We start from the raw sequence: 21,794 nt of genomic DNA, 5'->3' as shown, positions 1-21,794 counted from the left end.
CACACTAAAAAGCATCTGTAAAATGTTTAAGAGATTGCTACCAATACAACTTTAAACTTATGTGTTGGTAAAAGAAATGAAAGCAATTTAATTTCTGTTAGAACACTTGGGTCAGGGGCACTCTTTCCAAATTCAACACAGTTTACATTGGCACTCTATGGGTATCACAATAATAACTCTCAACAGAATGTCTTGCAGCTATCTATAGTCACAGAAGCAAGCCCTAGTCTTTTTTTTTTTCCTGGTTTCTTGAATAAATGCATTTAAATTTACCACAACAGTGCACTTAGCAACCATATTGAAACACTGCATGTGTTTTTTTTTATTTTTGTTTAACACCTGAAAAGTTTCATTTTTTTCATGAATTTGATCCAAAAAATGTCTCTTTTTTATTGCATATTTTTGTTCATTTTACATTTGTAAGCTGGAAAATGTTATTAAAAGTAATATTTCTAATTATTTTAAGCATTTATAACAACTTTTTTACAGGACATAAAATAATAATGTTTTCCCATGAAATCTTTTCTCTCTCATGTACACCTGACCGGGAAGTTACATTTACAGTTGTTCATATAAAAAAGGAAAATTACTACACAATTATTTCCGATTACAATAATTATGTTTGATTACAAATACTACAAGTACGTTTACTTACCCTGTTTTTTCAGAGATCTGATTTGATGTGATACATCTTGAAACAAGGCGAGAGGCATACTCCAATGTTACAGTCCGGAGAAAAATATCTAGTATCTTTTCTAATTCTTTTGTCGTCATTTTTTTTTCAGCGAACACACTCTGTCTTGCGGGTCTTAGTTTTTGGTCTGTAGGTGGAATCACCTCTAAAAATTGCCTCTCTGACAGTCTTAGTGGAGTTGGTAAATTTCCAAGTCGACCTTTTCTTTCTCCTACGGCTGCAAGTCTTTTCAATCAGTCAATAATATCTAATCGAAACAGTAACTTTGTATCTTTACCGCCATGTTTTTTGCCCAGCACATAAGCGCCCCATAAACTGATGTCTAAAAGATGAAAATATATTTTTGTACTATTTCTTCCCCCCTTTTTTAATCACAGAATAAGTATTTAGGTTCTGGTCCATTCGACCTACACCGACCATTATGTTGTTGTACTCCATATACTACTCTCCGTTTTTGTTTTATACAAGACTCGTGCACATTTCTTAATTAAATTTCTTCAAAATTACTTAATGGAAAATAAGCAAGGACCATTAATGAAAAAACTAAGAATCCATTAACAAATGGGAATTGAATAAATTCATTAAAAAATATTAGCTATGCTTAAACTTTCCTTTTGTGATACCATCCCAAGAATAAAATAGATCTACAAGTAGAATGCATTATTATTAAACATAATTATAAAACAAATTTGAGAATAAAATCAACTTTACAAAATTTATCAGGTAGCATTATATATTTTTACCCTTATAATAGTTGGACATATTTGAAAGCAGATCAGTGACATTTCATTTACTTTTTACTTTAGCTTTATGTTGATTTTTTCTTTTATGTCTTATTTTGTCACCTACTTGCTCTTTAGAGGTTTAGTAAATAGCAGGTAGACTTTATGTCAAATGGCATATGTTAAAATAAGACGTAAAATCATAATCAGCATGATTCATTTCAGAAGAATGGCTGCTGTCACCACTGCTGCTTGTCTAGAGAGAGGCCTGCTGATCAGAACAAACCCGAAAGCCTGATGTAGGCACACCTGACAAGTTTTTGAAAATGAGTTGTTCTCTGCCTGTCTGATGCAGTCAGTGCCATAAATTCATGTAGAGTTCCTGAGGTTGTAACCCAGTTAATATACTTTAAGGTTCCAATAAGCCACTAAAGAACAAGAGCATATACATTTTTATTCCAAATCCAGAGTGTTTTAGTGTATATTGTTTCCAACTTAGTCTTCCTTTGTATAACATAAGACTCTCGTCTATAGTGACATCTCATTCAGGGGTAACAACTTCTTGGAACTGAGTTTTCAAATGCTTTGGCATGGGCCAGATTTAACTAATTTGGGGCACTCATAAGAATTTATGTCAGATTTTTCATCATTTGAAAAATGTAAATACCATCAATTAACTGGAAATGACGATATGACATTACTTTGGAAAAAAATGGTGCAGATGTAGAATGCCTCTTACTTCAATACTGCTCAACTACTGGCTTTTTTATACCACCTTGAAGACTAACCAAAGCAAAAAAATACTGTATTTTATCTTTCAATGTTCGTTCCTATTTTTTTTCTTCTAGAATGCCTACTAAATACACTATTTTGCATGCACTGCTCAGCATATCTATTTGTTTGGAAAAGAATCAGGTCTAGCACATAATCATCCATGAAAGCTTCATAAAACGGAAGTTTACTGTTAGCTATATCAATATTCAAGTTAATTTTTAGATTTCAAATGAAAGCAGATCTAGGAGGTGGAGCAACTAGGAGGCATAATGCGTTCCTACGTTTCTACGCATGCGTCAACGCATAATGCGTTCATGCATGCGCGTAATACTTTTATGCATGTGCATTTGTGTTTGCGCATAATACGTTTATGCATGCACGTTTAATGTATAACGGACGGTATAAGCTAAGCTAAAATTATCTAAACAATGCAGATTGCGTTGTTCCTTAATCTTCAAATTGGATCCAGCTTATTATTTTTTTGCAGACTGTTAGAGCAATTTTATAAAAGTAAGCATGAACTTTCGATTATGAAAAAAAAGAATTTCCGATTCCAAAGCTACAAGAGGATCTACAAAACGAAAGCATGTTCTGATGTCCATCAAAAAAAAAAAAAGTGGAATTGCTGCAAAAAATGGATAAAGGCATATCTTTTGTTTCTCTAACCATTCCGAAATCTGTTTATCAATTTCACGCTGCTCTGGGGGGGGGGATGAACTGGAAGTTGATCTGTCAGCACTATATTCGGCTTATAATTCCTTACTGAATGTAGTATTTCATCTTGATGTACTCCGTCTTTGACATGATTTAAAATAGTTTTCAGGTTGAAATTTTCTAATTTCAACTATGCGTAATGTATGCTTTATGCATGCACATGTTGAAAGAAATGTTTAATAAAGTAAACATAATAAATATTCAGCTTTTTTTTTTTTTTTTTTTTTTTTTTTTTTTTTTTTTTTTTGGTAAATTTTGATACCTTTAGATCATAATTGCTCTTTATTTCATAAATTACGGTTTCATATTTTTAATTTTATAATTTCTGCATGCCATCTTACCAGATTTAAACTGATGATCTATAATCCGGAAAAACCAAAATCCGGATTCGCCAAAGTCCAGACGAGTCCGGATTAAAGACTTTTGACTGTATCTGTTTGTCATCTTTTGTGGTAAGTTATCTTCATTTCATATTTCTTTTAGATCACCCATTTTCAAGTATTATGGGTTACTGCGGTTTGTTTACATTTGGCCACTTAAATCTATTCTATCATTGCATTTTGGATATTATAACATTTAATGCCGTATTTTCTCACATTTGGTGCCAACCCCCCAAAAAAGATTAATAGGCTTTAACTTAAGGTTGAGAACCTAAATACTTGAAATAAATAATCATAATTCTTTTTTCAATTCACGTTGTGAACTTAAGATGAAGAGTGTGATCTATTATTATTTGCTGCACATGTGATATAAATTAATGAATTATTTTTAAGTATATTTTAAGATATATGTAAGATATTTAAATCAGGAGTAAATTTAAATAACATTGGATTGTGGTATATAGTGAAAATAATGATGCATATAAGTATATAAATAACAAATTAAAAACAATGTTTGATCGATTCCTATTGCACTGAGTGATTTCATACATGGGAGAAATGTGTTAAAGCATATTATAAACTGAAAAAGAAATTATCAAAATTTGTTATCCTTACAGTAGTAACAATGAATACAAAAGAGGGCATAACAATCATTTAAACTAGCTACGGATTCTTGCCAGAGATATGACACGAAATTTAGATCCCTTGGAAGGATCCGTAAAGACTGGGGGCATAAAAAATATTTCAACAAACAAAAATACATATAAAAAAAGGATTGAAGGAAATAGTAATCAATTCCAAAATAAATTAGTAGAAAATAAGAGAAATGAAAATAAAAATGTTACCAAATTGTTGTCTTGTAGCTCTGAAAATTCTAATTATCTACCTATAATTAAAGTTAAAATTGGTTCTCAGACTTATGAAGCTCTTCTTGATACAAGTGCTAATTTGTCTTTGGTTCAGCCAGATGTTATTGAGAAAATTAAACAGTTCTCTAAAGTTGAATTTGTTTCTCGTATGGTCAGAATAAAAACAATTGAAGATTCATCTATTCCTTACATGTCTGTAGTTAATTTAAATTAAAAATAAATGGTTTACTAATTTATTTTATGTTACTTAAAACAATTGGAATTTCATGTATCAGATGATTCTTGGGTATGACTTTATTCAATGTAACAGAATTTGTTAGATTAGTAAATAAGAAACTCATAATTGATAACACTCAGCTGGACTTTGAAGAAAATTCTCCAAATAAAATAGTAACTTATTCAGTTAACAATGCAAAAAAGAAAAATTGCTGTTTAAATGCAGTAAGAATGGTTTCTAACATAACTGTCATGCCAGGTCAATCTCAGATCATTTCCTTGGCTGTACCTGAGGTCTTAAAACAATTCAAAGAAATTTTACTTTGTTCAAAAATATCAAATAATAGATTTCACATCAATGAATCTCTGCACACAGTTGGTCGTTACAACCATATTCAAACTATCACTGAAAATAATACCAATGAAAAATGAATTTTAAGAAAGAATTCTGTCATGGGAACTGCTGTGCCATTCTATTTTGAGGATATATTGAGTCCAAAAAATCATGAAACATTACAAGTCAATACACTAAATCTTCAAGAAGTAATTAAACTCAAAAAAGAAGAATTAAATGTATCAGATTTTAAACTAGATCATTTAAATGAAAAAGCAAAAGGTGAAATAATAGAATCGTTAATGAATAACTATGCTGTATTTTCAAAGTCTTATAACACTTTAGGGTCCACTGATAAAGTTGTGCCAGAATTTAAACCCCTTCATAATTTTTCTATTCAGACAAGACCTCATCCCATTCCTAAAATTGGTAAACAGTATGCACAACAAGAAATTGCAAAACTATTAGAGGCAGGAATAGTTGAACCATCTTCTTCCAGTTATAGTTTTCCTGTTATATTTGTCAGAAAAAATAATTTACCTGGTGAGGATAAAAACACACCAAAATTTCATATGGTTGTAGATTAATGTCTATTAACCCTTTGACAGTTTAATTTTTTTCGAGAATTCGGTCAAAAAAAGTCACAATTTTTTATTGCATTTTTTTGTTCATTTTACATTTTTAAGTAAAGATATGTTATTAAAATTAACATTTCTAATATTTTTAAGCATTTATTACAACTTTTTTCTTTAATGAAAATAATCAATTTTCCCTGCAAGTTTTTTTTTTTTCCTACATGAATGCAAAACAGGGAAGTTACATTTACAATTAAAATAGTACAATTACTTAACAGATATTTTCGATTTTAATTCAATTACATTTACTAATATGTTTTGATACAAAACATACTTACCCTTCTTTTTTTAAAGATCTGATTTAGTGTGATATATCTTAAAGCAAGGCGACTGGCACAGTCCAACATCACAGTCTGGGCAAAAATACCTTGTCTCTTTTCTAATTCTTTTGCCGTTGTCATTTTTTTTTCAATGAACACACATAACACTGTCTCGCGGGTCTTAGTTTTTTCTCTGTAGGTGGAATAACCTCTAAAAAATGTCTTTCTGTTAGTCTTAGTGGAGTTGGTAAATATCCAGGACGGCCTTTTCTTTCTTCTACTGCTGCATGCCTTTCAATAAGTCGATTGATAATTTCTAATCGAAACTGTAAATTCGTATCTTTACCACCGTGCTTTTTATACAAAACATAAGCGTTCCATAAACAGATATCTAGAAGATGAAAAAATATTTTTTTGTAGTATTTCTTTCCTTGTTTCTTTATTACAGGATAATTACTTAGGTTCTGATCCATTCGATCTACACCACCCATTGTGTTATTATACTCCATAACTACTTTAGGTTTTCGTTTAATTTCATTCGTCGAAGTAGATACTTGAACCATTTCCGGATTATGTATTGTAGATATGAGAGACACAGCTTTTTTGTCCATCCATTTCATAATGCACACTTTTCCTCTCTGGTAAGCAAGCATTTGCCCTTTTTGAAGTTTTTTTGTCAACAGTGCTTTAGGAACTCCCTTTCTTTGAAGTTTTAATGTTCCGTACATATCTGTACAGTAACTAATGAGGATATATGCTATTTCAGGAGATAAATAAAAGTTGTCAGTTGTCAGACAGTATCCTTTAAGTAAAAGTGGTTGCATAAGTGTAATAACTACCTGCGAAGATTTGCTCAAATGTTTGTAACTTTCATCAAACACAGTTCCTTTTCCGGTGTATATTATCATAGACCATACATATCCAGACTTCAACTCACAAAGCATGTACAATTTTATTCCGAAGCGTGATCGCTTTAGAGGAATACACTGTTTCCAACTTAGCCTTCCTTTGAACAACATAAGATTCTCGTCTATGGTAACATCACGTTCAGGGATGATCATTTCTTCGAAACGAGTTTTTAAATGCTTTAGCACGGGCCATATTTTTGATAATTTTGGACACTCATGAGAATTTATGTCAAAATTGACATTATCTGAAAAATGCAAATAACTGTAAATTAATTGAAAGCGGCGATATGACATCACTTTTGGAAAAAATGGCGTGGATGTTGAATACCTCTTGCTCCAATAGTGCTCAACAACTGGCTTTTTTACAATACCTTGCAGAATATTCAAAGCAAAAAATACATGTAATTCATCTTTCGATGTTGATGTCCATTTTTTGCTCCTGGAATGCTTACGAAGTGTACTGTTTTTTATGCATTGCTCAGCATATCTATTTGTTTCGAAAACAATCAGGTCAAGCAAATAATCGTCTATGAAAGCATCATAGAACTGAAGTTTACCTTTAGTCTCATCGATATCCAAGTTAATTTTGGAATTCCAGTGAAAGCAAATCTAGGAGGCGGATCCGAAGGATTATCACAACTAATTTCAAAAAATTGTCTTGCTTGACTGATTTCATCTGTATCAGAGTCACTACTATCCAGGTCATCTAGTAAACTTTCGCTACTATCATTTACAGATAATTCAGTTTCTGATTCCGAGTCACAATTCGAATCACAAGAAATTAGCTCCATACGCTCTGAATTATCCATTATTTAAAAGTAAAAATATATTATTCAACTCTTACATCAATACAATTATCAGGCGGTTAGTAAAATATAACCAGAAAGCTATACACTGAAAGATAACAATTCGTCTTCTGTTATAAAACATGCGAAAAAACCCGCGCTCTTGAACCAATCAGACAATAAACTGCAAACTATCATTTACTGGACAACTATCGCCATCTGTACGAATAATTTGTTACTAAAATTGGAAAAAATACGGCCGAAACAGTGCAAGCGAAATAGAAATCAGATTGCACGTACGCCATACGGGCAAATCAGTAAAGGTCCGAAAGCTGTGCCCGTACGGCGTACGGGCAAAACAGGGAAGGGGTTAAACAGCATTACAGAATCATACAAAATCTGTTTACCAAAAATTTCTGAAATTTTACACAACATTGCTGGTAGGAATTTATATTGTGTACTTGACTTGAAATCAGCCTTTTTCCAAATTAAGTTACAAGACTCTGATAAAGAAAAGTTGGCATTTTGCACCGAACTTGGTAGTTTTCATCCTTGTAGACTTCCGTTTGGGTCACACATAGCGTGGTTTCTTTTATTTCTCACATTTCGTAAAAGCCAAATAAACAATTATTGAATACAATTACCTTCACGTATAAGACTGTGTCCTTCATGTATAAGACGAAGGTAGCCTTTTTGAGACTAAATTTAGGAAAAAAAGTGCGTCTTATATGCCGTCAAATACAGTAATTCTTCAAAAGGTTTTTGATAGGCTAAAAGCATTTAATTTGACTAAAGTGCAGCTATGCAAATCTGATATAACTTATTTACGTTTTAACATTTCCAAAGCAGGTTTTTCTCCTTCTGAAGATAATATAGCAAAGGTTTCAAAATTCCCTATTCCAAAAGATGTTAAACAAGTTCAAGCTTTTCTTGGAATGATGAATTATTTTAGGCATTTAATCCACAATTTTGCTGAGATTACTCAGTCAATAGTACACTTGACTAAAAGAAATGTACCCTTTGTTTGGAATCAAAATTGTCAAGATGCTTTTGATCTATTACAATCAATAATGTTGGAAAAGCCAACAATAAGAAACATTAATGATAATCATGAGATTTTTTTTAATTACTGATGTGTCTAAAGTAGCAATTTGTGGTATTCTTTTGCAAAAAATTGATGACAAATTCTTTCCTGTAGAATTTTATTTGAAACTTCTTACTTTTGCTGGGTCTAGATATCCCATCAATTAGATGTGAGCTCTATGCTATATTTTCATCTGTGAAACATTTTCATGAACATTTGTATGGGAAAAAATTTACTATTTTAACTGCTGCTAAACCCCTCACTTCTCATATGCAATTGGATAAGCAGCCTGATATTGTTGCCAGATGGTTATTGTATTTACAGGATTTTGATTATACTTTAAAGCACATACCTGGTTTTTCTAATCCTGCTGATTTTCTTTTGAGAGTTCCAGAAGAATCTCATAATGTAAACAATATCAACTTATTTCAACCAAAAAATAATCAGTTAAGCATTCAAAATATTGTTAATCACCAAAAAGATGATAACATCATTAACGACATCATAAGCAAAATTACCAATAATTATTCTGAGATTTGTAGCAAATATTTTATTGATCAGAAAAAAGGTTTAGTAATGATTAAGTTAAGACCTAGAGCACATCATTTAAAGACAAGGCATTTAGAAAACAAAATTCTACTTCCAAATTCTTTAGAAAAACCGTGTTTAGAGATTTCTCATGCTCCACATTTTGGTACCAACAAGACTTATGAATTCATAAAAAAGAAATATTTCTAGAAGGGCTTGTTTTTAGATACAAAAAAACTTTTTTGAAAATTGTCAACAATGTTTAGAAAATAAAACCAAATCTTCTAGAACAGTCACAAGTAATATAAAGGAAGTCTGATTTAGCCCCTGGAGATATGTTAGCAATTGACATTATAGGTAAATTACCCAGGTCACATGATGGTAAATTTTTCATTTTAACAATTATTGATCATTATTCGAGATATTTAGAGGCTATTCCTTTAACCAATATTACTTCTGCAACAATCATAAGATGTATGAATCTGTATTTTTCAAAATTCGATATTCCAAAGATAATATTATCTGACAATGGTCAAATTTTTCTTCGGCTGAATTTGAGAATTTTTTAAAAGATTTAAATATTGAACACAGAAAAAGTTCCATTTATTACCCACAATCTAATGGGATCATAGAACGAGTTCACAGAACTATGAAAGAAAGCATAGCTTCTTTATCTAATAAGGTGTTTGAATGGTGAGATAGACTGGCATTTTTAAAACTGTTTTACAATAATTCAAAACACGTTGTAACAGGTTTCACTCCTGCTCAGTTATTTTTTGGGCGAGAACTCAATACACCTTTAGACATAAATAATGAACCACATGTAGTAGACAATCCTTCAAAATACTTGTTGCGTCAAAAGGAACACATTAAAGCCACTAGAGAATTAGTGAAACTAAATGAAGAGAAGTGTTTTCAGACTCACGATAAAGTTGTGAAAGGCAGAGAAAGGCCAAAATTTAACATTGGAGACAAAGTATTTTTAAAGGCTTTACAACCACCTCATGTTTTACAGCCAAAATACACTAATCCTTTCAAAATCGTAGAAATTTTTCAAAATGAAAATTATTTAATTCAAAATATCACTGAAAACGAAACAAAAAATTCATCGAAGTAAAATATTTAAAAGAATTCCTCTGAGGTCAAATTTAACTAATTAAAAGCATTGTTTTCATCAAGCCTGTTTTTCTTGTTCACTAAGTAAAAAAAATTATTAAAGAAAGAAAAAATTCATACGTTTTGTGTTTGTTTATGAATATAGTGGATTTAGTTCCAATTTTTTTTTTTTTTTTAGTTTCTTGGTTAGTATGGGTGTAGGTTGGCCATCTTCATTTATACGTTTGGTCAGTAGTTTCCAGCCTGCAACTACTGACCAAACTGGCTGGTCCAGGTTGACTAAAGTCATGGAATTAAAAAAAAAAAAAAAAAAAAAAGAGAGAGAGAGAGAAAGAGAGTAAGAAAAAAATTCTAGAACACTTTGCGGTTATTACAATTATCCAGCTAGCAATGAAAATTTTCCTATTTTAAGAATTTGAGTAACTTAGAATAACTAAGTTGTAAAAGAAAATTGTAGAGTAATCATTCTTACACATTTACAAAAATTATAAGAAAAAAATTGATGGTATTTAAAAAGAGTTGATAAAAAGTGATATGATTTGAAAATTGTTAAGGAAGAGATATTATATTGATCACGAGTTGTTAACAACAGTGAAAGATTGTATGAAATATGAGATATATTCAGTTACAAATGTAATGCGCCTACAGATTGTAGTGAAGTTTTATGCTAATGTATGTGAAACATGTATTGCATGTATTAGTTCTCAGTTTTTATTTTAATTTACCTCACATGTGTAGCAGCTTATCCCAAAAATTGTTTTTTATATTTATGCCAGACAATGAGATTTTGATAATTTAATATTTGATCATAATTTGGATTATGCCAAACAGATATATTTGATTAAGTCAACATGTGCTCACTTCAAATGTATAACAGATCTTAAAATTCTGATTTACGTAATTTCAAATATACCAAGTTTCATCTGCAAATTAGTGTTGTGCTTCATCAAGGTTTATGATATTGTGAACCTGTGCTACGTTCTTCTTTGGCCGGAGGGAATGTGCAGGCAAGCCTCCACATTATTCAGCGTCAGGTGAGCTAACTGCAACCATCGAATGACAAGGCGAAATTGATTGCAACAACCGGTTTCTCCCTCTTCTGCTGCGGGGGTCCGAATGTAGAACGGCCACTGGCTGTCCTCACCCTGGCCGATGCGATGTGCCATTTTCTTCTTTCATGGCTGTTTCCTTAGATGCTGTCTGCTGATACAAGAAAATCCTTTTCAGTGAGATTTTTAATTCAAGATTCAACAAAATAATTACTCCAGTTTCCTATACATCATTGCAGAAAATAATTTTGTTTAGCTCCTTCCTCCTTTCGAGAAATCTTCATGTGCGTGTGCTTATGAGATCTGAAATTTCCTGACTTAAGAAAAGGCAATCAGTGGCGTAAATAAGAGTATGCAAGGAATGCTGTTGCATGGGGGCCCTTAAATAACCTGCTGAACTACATTTACATCATTAAACTTAGAAGACGAATACTATTATATATATATAGAAGTTTAATTCATTTTCCTATGATGAGTTCGAAATTGGAGTTTCAATAAAAGAAGATTAATTAATATTTTTATATTTTTTATCTTGTATTTTTTTCCTTTTTGCTTTTCAGTTTTATTTTTAGAATTTGTACTACTACAAATTCTTATTTTAATTTTGATATGTTTGCATTTTGTGTTAAACCCCTTTCACACGATTGCTGATATAGTTGAGGAATAGCCTTGCTTTAACTCCAATTTACTTTTAACTTTAGAATCTTTAAGTATATGTAGATAATAGAATTCGTTTTCTTAAGTTTTTCAGAGCTCCCTGCCTATATGATGCAGTGATGCAATTCTCTATATCACGCAGATAGGAGGCTCTTGAAAGCACATGAAACAGCTAAATTCAGTGTTTGCAAAAGTTAATATTCCATCATTTGACTATGAAATAGTAACTTCATGACTTACTCCAGTTTCGGGATAGCAGTCAGCAGAAAATAGAGAAAAGTTTCTTTGTATTCCTTAAACCCTTATCACATACGATATTTGTTGCCGGAACAAAACGTTTGGTGGAACAGTTCTGAGAAACGCTCTTTGGCAAAATAGGGTTACCATCTTCACTTGGTAAACAGGCTGAAAGAGAAACAAGAATCAGTTATCGCTCAGATTGGCAAAAGTGACGTTTGCTTCTTCGTGTTGTTTTGTATCGCTCACACTCTTTTCGTTTTAAACTTTATTGTTAGTAATGGAAGATAATAGAAAGGTGATTGCTATCAAGTTAATCACTTTGATCTCCACTCTGGCACTTCAAGTAACAGATAAACACACTTCTCGTTATAGCAATCAATTACATCAGTAATAGCCAAATTCTGTATACACTAAGAATAGTTTAAAATGTGTGCTAGATAAGTCTATTTATCAGACATTACTTATGTGTATTTTCTGTTGCCTGCATTTCAATGAAAATATGATGGCTCACTGGAAAATTTGTGACATGGTAAAAGCATTTTCTTGACTAACTTTATGGCTCATAATTACTATTCTGTCCATTCAAACAAACAGACACACAACAACAACAACAACAAAAAGGGGGGGGACCTTCTATGACAAAAATCTATATGGCTGATATTTACATCCTCACAGCCAGCACATATTATTCATCAAAATGAAGATAAAAAAAAGCATATGAATACATGAGCAATCAAACATGTGCGAGTTGTTTACTGTCCCATAGAACACTCGGTAATATACCTAAAACACATTAATTATACCAACTCTAGAAATTAGGTGGTGCACATCATGAGTTTGTTTTGTGTGATTACGGCAAAGCCTTGAGGAATATCTGCCTAACAGGAGGAATCCCTTTGTAGAAGATTTTTTGGTACTATTCGGTTTCGAGGGCCGTAAAAAAATCGCCAAACTATTGTTGATGCCAATGCTGCCAAAAATAATTGCGGCAAGAAAGGAAGTATAATAGTAAATAACTATCTAAGATTGATGTTTTAATTTAGATGAAAGGTTAATTTCATATAATACTTTTTTATTATTATAATTTATATGAAAAAGGCTAAACATGACTGAATGGAAGAGTAAATAACTATATCAGATCATTATTATAATTTATATAAAAATTGCTAAACATAACTGAATGGATGCCTGCATCGCTATTTCCTACTGAATTATTGCTATAATTTCATCTCGTTGGTTGTTCGAACGTAATTTTCTATAATGAATGATGCCTTTTCTTTGAAAATATTCTCGGTAAAGTGCAGAATCGCTCACTTATTTGTTTGCCGCTTTTTACAAGGGTAAAAACAATTGGATTTTTAACAATTTTCTTTTACTTTTTAAGTGAAAATAGGTCGATGTGTACATAAATAAAGTCAAGGGTGTGCGCAGTGCCCTTTTTGTGCAATTCTAGGATTTTTTTTTTTAAAGTGAAAATAGGTCGATGTGCACATGGCTACTGAGTATGTGCAGTTCTTAAAAACGCATCAAGCAGTGGGTGATTCTGCACTTTACCCAAAATTCTGTTGCCGACTTTTCGTTATGGGCAATTCCCAAATTGTTAAATCCATAGGATATCAAAAAAGGATTTAAAAATTAAACTAATATTTCAATGGCGTCTTAAGAAATATAGAACCATAGAAACTTACGCAATCTGAAATCAGTGCATACGCTAGATTTGGCGCGCTGTTAAATGGGCACGTTTGCTAGATTTGGCGCTTTTGCGCATACATTTTTGCTGCAATTTTTTTACGGCCCTCAAAACGGAATAGTATCGATTCTTTAAAACTGTCTCGTATACCAGTTACAAATGGGAAAAACCAAGAAAACGCCCATGTAGTCAGCCCTTTTGTGGCATTCTAACCTGAGACAGAACTACCAGTGTTCAACGATGCTTCGGCCACTAGTAGGCCTGTGCACTTAATTAGAAAGTACAATTCATCATGTAAACAGACATGATGGTGAAAATCAGTTGTGCACTGTTTTAAATAATCAAATGTTATAAATGCACAGCTGTTTCATTTCTTATTATTTATTAGTCATGTTCATACAGTCAAAAGTCGTTAATTTGGACACCCATAATCCGGAATGATCTATAATCCGAACCTCAAAGCTACAAACTTTCTGCGCATGCGTCGCTTTGACGTAGGCGTTTACGCGTGCGCATAAGACCTTTACAGCTGCGAATATGCGTGTGCGCAAGCGCATAATACGTTTACGCATGCGCGTTTAATGTATAACGGACAGTATAAGCTAAGCTAAAATTATCTAATTCAGTTAACGTTGCAGATTGCCTTGTTCCTTAATCTTCGAATTGGACCTGGCTTATTTTTATTATTATTATTATTATTATTATTATTATTATTATTTTTGCACAGGGTTGCCACTTAAACAGGAGAATGAAATTCCCTGACTTTTCCAGGTTTTTCAGGTATGTTTCGAGAAAATTCCAGTCTATCCGCGTAATGTACGTTGGCTGTGCTAAGAGGTAAATTAATTATGGTAATTATGGTATTACTGTGTAGCAAATTCACTTTGTTTGATAATTTTGTTTACTTTTCCGCTTAAAAAAACTTAATAAAATTTAAGATATATACATTGGATAACAACTGTATGTCTTATTTAATTATTACTCATGATCATCCCCAGTTCAACACAAGGCTAATCCGGTTCTTATAAATCACAACGCAATGCTAAAAGTTAGGTTAGATTTTAGGTAAATTTAATTTGTGTGAGGTGTATTCTTAAAAGGCACCTTAACACTTGAAAACACAAATATAATTATAATAGGAGTTGTTTTCTCCACTGAAGATTGAGATTAGAATTTGCCCAATCTGGAATAAAATAAGGCTTTTTTTGCAGACATTCTGCAGCTAAACGAAAGAAAGAAATCTATTTAATGATATTTTTTTACTAAATTGAGGTATTGTATATTTATTTCGCAGCATACATAAGGAAAAAATATGTGCATTAAATTTCGTGATGTCATCATACTGCCAGAATTAATTTCAGAATTATGACAGAGAAAATTTCCTGAAATTTGGAAATATTATTTACTAATGATAAATAAATTTAGAGGGAAGAAGCAACATTAAATGATATGAATAACATAAAAATAAAGATAATTAATTAAAAATTTAATTAGAATAATCAACGATATTTTAGCGAATATAGTTATATTACATGGTTATCCTAGATGATTGATTACTATTTTTTTTTATTTTACTGCAAAATGACAAGGTATTTATTAAAAAGAAAAAGAAAAAAAAAAAAAAAGGATTTTGTGGTAAAATCCTAGTATACGATATGGCCTTCGCATTATTTTGAAAATTGTCGCCAAGAACAAAATGACCCGTTTACTGCTCATCATCATGTCGCCAAATCCCGCTGTACCATACATGGAGATTATTCTCACCAAAGAACGTCTATGTACAAAGCGGAGGGAAAATTTGCCAAAGGATTTGACGACGGAACGGACAGAATTTCCATCTCTGCGATGTGTACAGGAAATTGAGAAACACGTGTTAAGAAGAAACGCTCTTTGACAAAAAATAAAACTACGAAAATCCGTTTTTAAATAATTGCGAAAAATCTAAGAAGAAATGCTTTTATCAAAGAACGTTTTTTCTTGGATTTTTCGCAATAATTTTAAAAACGGATTTTCGTAGATTTTCCCCCCCTCAAAATAACTAATCCATGAATTAATTTACTTGCGCCAAAAAATATTTTCTTTTCCTTTAAAGACATTTTAAACGATATTCATTTTATGAACTCTTGATAACGTGACCTTCGAATTTCGACACCGGCTTCGAGCTTTGGTGACAGATATATCACGCATGCACAGCTGTTTCCCGCTATGATGGAACCGAGCCATGTCTGTTGCAGAGAGGTTTTTCTTCTTTATAATACATATTTTTTTAATTCTAACATTCATGGTACCATATACTAGGATTAAACCCATTTTGTTTTATACGAGAACAGGTACTTTCTTTAGTTCATGCACTGCACTTGCGATTCTCGAGGTTACTGGAAACCAAAAGTTGCGGGAAACTTGCTTTGCCTTTCTAAAAAGACAATCAAATTGGAGCTGCGAAAATTGGCTCTATGCCAGCTGCCTGAATGACACTCACGTGATACCCAATTCGCCAAAAAAGTGATCTCTTCCGACGTCGGCGCAAAACTCGCCTTTTTTGGCGGGATCGTCGTATGAAATTCCCTGACTTTTCCAGATTTTGACTAAAACACTTAAATTCCCTGACTTTTCCCTGAATTTTTTGGTCAGTTTCCGAATTCCCTGACTTTTTCCGGTTTTCCAGGTAGCGTGGCAAACCTGTTTGCAGACTGTTAGAGCAATTTTATAAAAGTCAGCTTGAACTTTCGATTATGTCAAATAGAATTTGCGATATATATTTACTAATATGTAAAGGATCTACAAAGCAAAAGTATGTTTTGAAATCCGATATCTGTTTATCAATTTCACGCTGCTCTGAGGCAGGAAGCGAGGAGAAACGCCGCGGCGCACAATGAATTGGAAGTTGATCTGTCAGCACTATCCTTATCTTCAGGGCAGATGTTTTTATTTTATTTGGCTTATAATTCCTTACTAAATGTAGTATTTCATCTCGATGTACTCTGTCTTTGAATGATTTAAATCAAGTTCCTCGTCATTATAATTCGCTTCCGATAGTGAAGAAAGTGACAGAGAGGTTATTGAAAACGAAAACTTTTCGATTGACAAATTAGTCAATCGAAAAGTTTATTCTCGACACAGCAATTATAGGACTTGAACAGCGAAACTTTGTAACTAAACAAGAAATTATGTCTGTTTAAAGAATTAAAGAGAAAGTATTATCACATGAAACGAAGCAACTTAAACAACTTACATTGAAAGAAATGTTACAACTTACATTGAAAGAAAGTAAACAAATAAATATTAAGCTTTTTCTTTTTGTAAATTTTGATACCCTTTAGATCATAATTGTTCTTTATTTCATAAATTACGGTTTCATGTTTTTAATTTTGTAATTTCTGCATGCCATCTTACTAGATTTAAACTGATGATCTATAATCCGGAAAAATCGATAATCCGGAATCGCTGAAGTCTCGACGAGTCCGGATTAACGACTTTTGACTGTATTACGTAGATCATACATATGATATAATTATGAATTAACCCAACAACAAAATGTGTATACTCCTTAGTACTCAAATGCTCATCAATTATTTTTCAACTGATTATTACACATCCATAATAATTTGCAAAGAACAGATGACTACAGTTGCTGCCAATTACATGATAATTATATGAATTAAAAGTAACTTCAAATAAACTTTTTGGCAATGTTCATTTTTGTATTCCTACAACACATCTAATAAGCCATATATTTACGTACAGATAGACAGATGCGATGGTTTAGAAGTTGTTAATATATATTTATTAGTATTAATGTAAAGAATAAGATTTATTTTAATGAATGTATATACAAATGTTTTTCATTATGGATAATAATAAATCCATAAATTTCCAATGTTTCAATATGTAGCATTTAAAATAAAAGTATAGTTTCTAATGTATTTATAATCCAAAAAGTATTTCATTAATAACATCAAAATAATAGACAAATTTAATGAGTATTCTCATTATTACATAAGCTATGCTCTTCTTTTTTTATGCATCTTTTATGCTATTTAAAATGTGTCACTGGTTATGCCATTAACGATTTAAAAGATAAGTAATTAGGAGAAAAGCAGCGCATATACAAACGGATTTAAAAAAATTATTCAACTTAAATTTAAGAAATAAAATTCTATTACATAACAGTGATAATACACGATTAGCACGAAATACGACAAATTTGGCGGTCTTTTGGCGACGAACAATTTGTAAACAAATCCGAACTGCAAGAATGTCGTAAAATACTGTCAACACTGAAATTTCCATGATTATATATTTAATGAATATATAAACATTTTAAATATGACTCAGGCAGTTATATTACAACAAAACAGCAATAATTAAATCGGCTTTTATTTCCACCATCTTGACTTCACAGTGAGAGCCATATTGAAATTTACCCGTGATCTTTCAGAAGCAGAACTTTCATCTGATTGGTTGAACGTTCGAGGAACACGTCTCCAGCTGGAACATTTTCGGAAAAGTTTCAAAATGTTGCTCGTATTCGGGACATGTTCCTCCTAGCTAGACGAAACATTTCTCGGAAGCCTCCCGCTTAAAGCAGTGCTACTGGAATCTCGTTTCTCGGAATTGTCCTGCGTAGCCACGTGCGTTCCGTGAAATGATAGCCTCTTAAGTTTGCATTTTGAATTCGTTTTTCATTTACTTCACATTTTGTGAGAACTTAAGGACCTTTTGAGTCAGTAATATAAAAGCTTTGTGTTACTACTCGGCAAAGCGTAAGATATTTATTTTTTCAATTTAATCAGATAAGTCAATCATAAAAAGAAAGAAAAGTGTTGCCACTTGGCAAATTAACAAAATATTTGTCTTTTGAATATAATGAATAAACTCGGCAATCTGGAAAGAATGTGTTGCCACTAGCCAAATTGAAATATTTTTATTGTGCATTTGGCAGTGTGTTACTGTTCAGCAAAATGTAACATAACATTTAATCTTCCTTTCAAATTTATTCTGTTATTAATTAACAAACTAAATCATATAAATTTAGCAAGATGAGATATGGAAATTATAAAATTAAAAATACAAAACAGTGATTTATGAAATAATGATACACTTATGACTTTAAGAGAATTAAAATTTAAGAAAAGAGAGAGAGAGAGAGAGAGAGAGCTCAATATTTATTTGTATGTTTTGTTATGAATTTCCTTTGCTTTTGTGCTAATACCTTCTCTTTCATTCTACTGATGGGCATAGTTATTGTTCAGTAACAAAGTTGCACTGCTCAAATCCTGTATAACTTCTTCAGAGAAAATTGCTATTGAATTGTCAATCGAAATATTTTCATTCTCAAAACTCTCCATCACTTTCATCCCTATCGGTAATAATATTTTCTGGATTTAGAACCATACTTTAGATTTGGACGTCTGTTAGTAGACTGATGATTGGAGCTTAATCATCTGGTCCTCAAAAACTGTAATCCTGAAAGAGGTAGAGTCCTCTAGGCGAAAAAAGGGTAAGTTGGAGACTGGCTTTCAGCGGGAGAGGCCAAATGCTCTATGCTCAGTGTGATAATTTTATAAATTTAAACAATTCTATCAATTGATGTTTTTGTATATGTACAAAGTGTATATAATCTAAGTTGTGTGTTGTAAATAAATAAGATCAATCTGAGTTAATTACAAGCAAGATTCCAACACCGGCCACGGCTGGATCTTGCACATCGCAATGGAAAACTTCTACTGCATTTATTGCCACTTCTTTACATTTCTTCACAAATCCCATTAATTGAAAAATTTCATCCCTGCCAATACCAGAAAACATTTAAATTCACAGCTATCATCCTTAAGCTTAGCTGCAATCCTTTGTACACTACTGATGATGCTTCATCAGATTAGTAAATAACAACACGTTGTTCCGCATCATTTTTACTTCCTTGTACGAAGTAAAAAGGAAGTATTGTAATCGTGAAAAATTTTGCGTATCATATTTCAAAGAAAATATCGATTTTGATCACTATCCAAAGCAATTTAATGATGTTTTTGCATGATATCCACAAGTAAGGACAGAAAAAAGGACTCTTCCACCCAAAAAAAATTATATAACTGATTTAAAATAAATTTTAAGAGAATTTTTCGTGGCATCTGTGCGTACGTACATATCTTGCATAACTCAAAAACAAATAGCCTCAGAATATTGAAATTTTGTATGTACGACTGCTATAACATGTAGATGTGCACCTCGTATTTTGGCTGCAATCGGACACACCAAAAGTATACAAATTTATGTGTATATATATATATATATATATATATATATATATCCACTTTGTTACTCAGCTCAGTGAGCTCAGTTTCTTTATTCTTATATGTTTGCAAATTGTGCATTTTTTGCTTTAAAAATGATTGAATTGTGTTGTTCTTATCTTCCGGTTAAGGTTTTTATGCCTTTAGTAAATCTGCATGCAATATTTGGGGAATTATCAACAGTTTAAAAGTTGTTTAAGTGCAGCTATGCCTAATGAATTTTGCGATGGCAGAATGTTTGTTTACATTTCAAACTTGGCAAAATAGCAGACTTGTTGCCAATCTAGAGAAACTAAGCTTCGCAACAACAAAGATAACGCCTTCTTTTAATATTGTGAATTAAATCATGCTTAATCTACTCTGGAATTTATTCGAGGAAATAAGTGTTTCAGATTCACTTCGTAATTTTTAATACAGATATTTCTAATTTTTATGTATTTTTGCCTTGTCAGGAAGTGAGAACTGAATTAATTGAATGAAAAATACTGAATCGTCTGTGAAAAATTGTTTCTTTTTTGGTTTATTTTGTTTGCTTAATTTCTTTTATACATCATTTTAGATTTATTATAGTATTTGAATAGAACATGTATTTGAATATTAGAAATCATCAGAGTTTGTTTTCGACAAGTTAAAGGTAAGATGTTTATTTATTGATATATTACTGATTATATTTATGATGTAAATGTTATCAATGATGATTACATCAATATGGCAAAGAATTCCTGAATAAATGAATATTAAGTGCCATGTTTCAGAATGCTTTGCTGTGGCATGTACGGCGATGCAATTTATCTGATGAACTTTTAATTGTTTTAAATTATCCTTAATGTGGCGTATTTACCAGGGCGGCTCATCTACCGGAAATTATGGTAACTTCTAACCCATTAACCCAACCATCAAAATAAGTCTGCAATTCATACATAAAATCTTCCCACCTATAGTTTGGCTTTTTTGTACACTTACAAATTTTTGTCTAAGGGCTTTTGAACTTAAATGATAATGATCTAACAAAACCAATTTGATTTGAGGGTTACCTCCTCTTGTTTCCTGAAGTATTATCTGCCCTTCTTCCATTGGCAAAACAGTCGTAATTGGAGTCGAATATTCAGCTTTTGATAAAGCTTGGTGCTTAAAAAAAGCTAAAAATAAGTTAATATCAGTTACCTTGATATTTTTCACTGAAGTACGTTTCACTGAAACTGAATGTCCGACAGAGTGAAAGTGAATTCCCTAGTACTATTTGCGGTTGTTATTCTTAACTTCTTTCTCCTCTACCTCTCTTTTCCTCTCACTAACAATCAAAAGCAGCCTTAAACTTTTCTGCTTCATAACTTTCCCTACTTAGAATTATATTCTTTAACTATGCATTTTTCATCCCCAGATTAAGACCCAAATCTTCAGTTAATTGCAAAACTTCTCGTGTTTGGCTCTCATTAAATGGACCATTTTAATAGTTCAAATAAGTTCTAGACTTCCTCTCAATTACTAAATTAAAATGCAATATTTCTAATATAGAATCTGTCTTAATATACAACATTAACACTTCATAATCACTCAAAATTATATAAAAACAACACTAGCCTACTATTCCTATATTCAAATCTACCACTTAACATCAATTCACACAATAAGACTTAATGCAATAATAGTATAAATATGAAATTTAACGTCTTACTGACATTAGATATAATTGACCATTAATATGAAATGTCATTCAAATAATCACAAAGAACAGCCCACTTAAAAACACATTTTTCTCTACCTTACTAAAATGATACATACATATATTTTAGTTAATAAATCGTTACTCCAATGAACCTATACCATAGATAATGACTACAAAAAATTT

The 21,794-nt window shown here is 31.7% G+C and overlaps 1 protein-coding gene across 3 annotated transcripts in view; it reads right to left on the bottom strand.

Annotated features, from left to right (window-relative positions):
* The window catches only part of LOC118202969 (uncharacterized), a 51,649-nt gene that overhangs the window by 14,058 nt on the left and 15,797 nt on the right, over positions 1-21,794 (bottom strand). The window lies entirely within an intron of this gene.

The sequence above is a fragment of the Stegodyphus dumicola genome, chromosome 11, assembly GCF_044657685.1.
Source record: "Stegodyphus dumicola isolate Sdum_Otavi_A_Nest chromosome 11, ASM4465768v1".
NCBI lineage: Eukaryota > Metazoa > Arthropoda > Arachnida > Araneae > Eresidae > Stegodyphus > Stegodyphus dumicola.
The sequence above is the reverse complement of the archived record's forward strand: the minus strand, read 5'-3'. Positions and strand labels throughout refer to the sequence as shown.